Genomic DNA, 3,390 nt, shown 5'->3' with positions numbered 1-3,390 from the left:
ACCCAGTATATTTCATCAGTAAAGTTCTACAAGGCCCTGAGCTAAGGTATCATAAACTAGAGAAGTTTGCCTACTCCTTAGTACTAGCCTCACGAAGGCTACGGCCTTACTTTCAAGCTCACACAATAAGAGTCCGTACGAACCAACCCATGAAGCAAATCCTCCAAAAGACGGATGTTGCAGGGAGAATGGTTCAATGGGTAATAGAGCTCTTCGAGTTCGACTTAAGATATGAAACTCGGACGGCGATTAAAGCCCAATGCCTCGCTGACTTCGTTGCAGAATACGCAGAGGATCAGGAGGAAAAACCAACTACATGGAAACTCTATGTAGATGGATCCTCCAATAAAACAAGAAGTGGTGCAGGCATAATATTGGTAGATGAAAGAGGAACCCAGATAGAGGTTTCCCTAAAATTTGAATTTCTAGCTTCAAATAATCAGGCAGAGTATAAAGCCTTGATTGCTGGATTGAAGCTGGCAGAAGAAGTCGGTGCTACAAAGGTGATGATATACAGCAACTCACAAGTGATGACCTCCCAGATAAGTGGAGAGTATCAGGCAAAGGACCCAAATATGAAGAGGTACTTGGAGAAAACTCTGGAGCACCTTGGGTGCTTTGCAGAAACCGAGGTTAAACACATAACTCGGGATCTAAACAGCAGAGCAGATGCCCTATCCAAGTTAGCAAGTACCAAGCCAGGAGGAAATAACAGAAGCCTGATCCAAGAAACTCTCCAGGAACCCTCAGTGATAAAAGTAGAAGACAAACAAGAAGTCTTTGAAGTGGTCGGATTAAACCTCGAATGGATGAACCCCTTGGTCGAATACATAAAATTTGACATCCTTCCAAAAGAGGAAAAAAAAGCCAGGAAAATCCGGAGGGAAGCACAACATTACACTTTGGTGAGAAATATTCTCTACAGAAGGGGGATATCAACGCCATTGTTAAAGTGCGTACCGACCTCAAGAACCACCGAGGTGTTAGAGGAAGTCCACAGTGGAATCTGCGGAAATCATCTCGGAGCAAGGTCACTAGCCAGGAAAGTGATCCGAGCTGGATTCTACTGGCCGACCTTGCAGAAAGATGCCACAGAATTTGTGAAAAAGTGCCAATCATGTCAGATGCACGCAAATTTCCATGTGGCTCCCCCAGAGGAGCTCATCAGTATCACTTCTCCATGGCCCTTTGCAAAATGGGGAATGGATTTGTTAGGTCCTTTTCCCCAAGCACCAGGACAAGTCGAATACCTGATCGTGGGAATAGATTACTTCACAAAGTGGATAGAAGTAGAACCATTGGCCACCATCACTGCTCAAAGAAGTCGGAGGTTCCTCTACAAAAATATCATCACAAGATATGGGATACCTTATTCCATTGCTACAGACAATGGAACCCAATTCACCGATTCTACCTTCAGAAGCCTAGTAGCCAGTATGAAAATCAAACACCAGTTCACCTCAGTAGAACATCCGCAGACCAGTGGACAAGCCGAGGCAGCCAACAAAGTCATACTGGCAGGGCTAAAGAAAATATTACAATAGGCAAAATGAGTCTGGGCTGAGGAGCTCCCACAAGTGCTATGGGCTTACAGGACAACGCCCCAATCCGCCACTGGAGAAACGCCCTTCCGACTAGTCTATGGCGTAGAGGCAATGATACCCATAGAGATCAATGAACAAAGCCCAAGGGTGATTCTCCATGACGAGATCGGAAACATACAAGGGTACAAAGAGGAGCTCGATTTACTCCCCGAAGTCCGAGAAGAAGCCCAGATAAGAGAAGCAGCATTGAAACAAAGGATGACTACAAGGTACAACAAAAAAGTCATTCGAAGAACCTTCGCCCCGAATGACTTGGTCTTGATCAGAAACGACATTGGAGTCAACAAATCGGGGGAAGGAAAACTCGCTGCTAATTGGAAGGGACCATACAAAGTCAATGAGGTCTTAGGAAAAAGGTTATTATAAAGTGACCGACCTGAACGGCACCGAGTTTCCAAGGTCGTGGCATGCTTGTAATATGAAAAGGTACTACAGTTAAAAAGCGAACTCTACTCCCTGATGTACTCTTTTCCGAACTTCATGATTTTTTCCCAAAATCAAAGGGTTTTTTCTGGAGAAGGGTTTTTAACGAGGCATCATAGTAGAGGCTAAGGGAAAATAGGCTATTAAAAACCCTTAGTAGCAAGAAGGTACCTCCCCAATCAATAAATATCTTTTTTCATTTACAATATCTCTTATAAACTCCTTTCTATTTTCTAAGTCTTTCTACGAAACGCGCCGACTTAAGCTCGACAAAACGTGAAAATCCCATGAATCAACCTAGATGGTCGTCAGGATAAAACGACGAGGTACAAGTCGGTGTAAAGAGGTTATAAAATTTGATCGTGAGAAACTCGGAGACATCTCGACTCATAAGTCGAAAGGAAAAACCGAGTAGAAAAGAAAACGAATCGCAAAAAATAACCTAAGTCATAAGAACTCAATAAAACAAAGTTGAGTATAAGGAATAACAAAAAAGAGATCGAGAAAACCTAGGAAAAAGCTTAAAGGCTGTCCTAAAGTCCTTAAAACAAAAAGGCTCAGAAAAACAGACAAGTCAAAGGAAAGGTTTTCAGAAAAAGATCAAGGGGACTTCGAAAAATCAAAATCAGAAAAGCATGCACGCATAGGGTAACTTAAATCCTTATCCAAAAAAGGGTATTTATTTTGTTAATTTAAACCCTTATTAAGAAAGGGTATTTTTAAACGTTTTGTTTACGGCCCTAAAAGGCCAAAAGAAATTGTTCAACAAACGTCACCACCAACAAACAGATATAAAGAGCTTAAAAAAGGGGGACCCACAGGCCGGGCCCCCATATAGCCATATAAAGTTATTTTTGCAGAGGAGTAGACGGATCACCACCACCAGAGTCAGGAAGAGCGCCACCAGGACCGAGAAGAGAGGCATCCATAGGAGATGAAGAGGAAGTCGGAGGAACGATAGAAGAGCTCAGAGCGTCCTTAGGACGAGGAGGGGACTCAATAATCCTCTGCCCCCGAGTCTTCAATTCTGACTCGGAAACGATTACGGGGGCAGGAGGATCCACAATAGCACCATCAATGACGACTTTGTCCGGATCTAAAGGAGAAAGGTCCAAGTCAGGAGCAATGACTCCGACCTGCTCCTTAAAAATCCTCCAAGCCTCCTCGGCGCCATCAGCAATAGAGTCCTCCAACTCGGTATAGGCCTTCCGAGAATTCAGCAGATCATTCTTCACAGACACAAGATCTTCAAATAAACTTTGATAGCTGGCCTGCGCTGTTTTCCTCAAGTCCATCTCCATGTTGCATCGGGCTTGCAACTTCCTCTCCTTTTCCCGGAGGTTATCTCTCTCCTCCTTCAACT

The sequence above is a fragment of the Arachis duranensis genome, chromosome 3 (assembly GCF_000817695.3).
Source record: "Arachis duranensis cultivar V14167 chromosome 3, aradu.V14167.gnm2.J7QH, whole genome shotgun sequence".
Lineage (NCBI taxonomy): Eukaryota > Viridiplantae > Streptophyta > Magnoliopsida > Fabales > Fabaceae > Arachis > Arachis duranensis.
Note: the sequence above shows the minus strand (reverse complement) of the source record.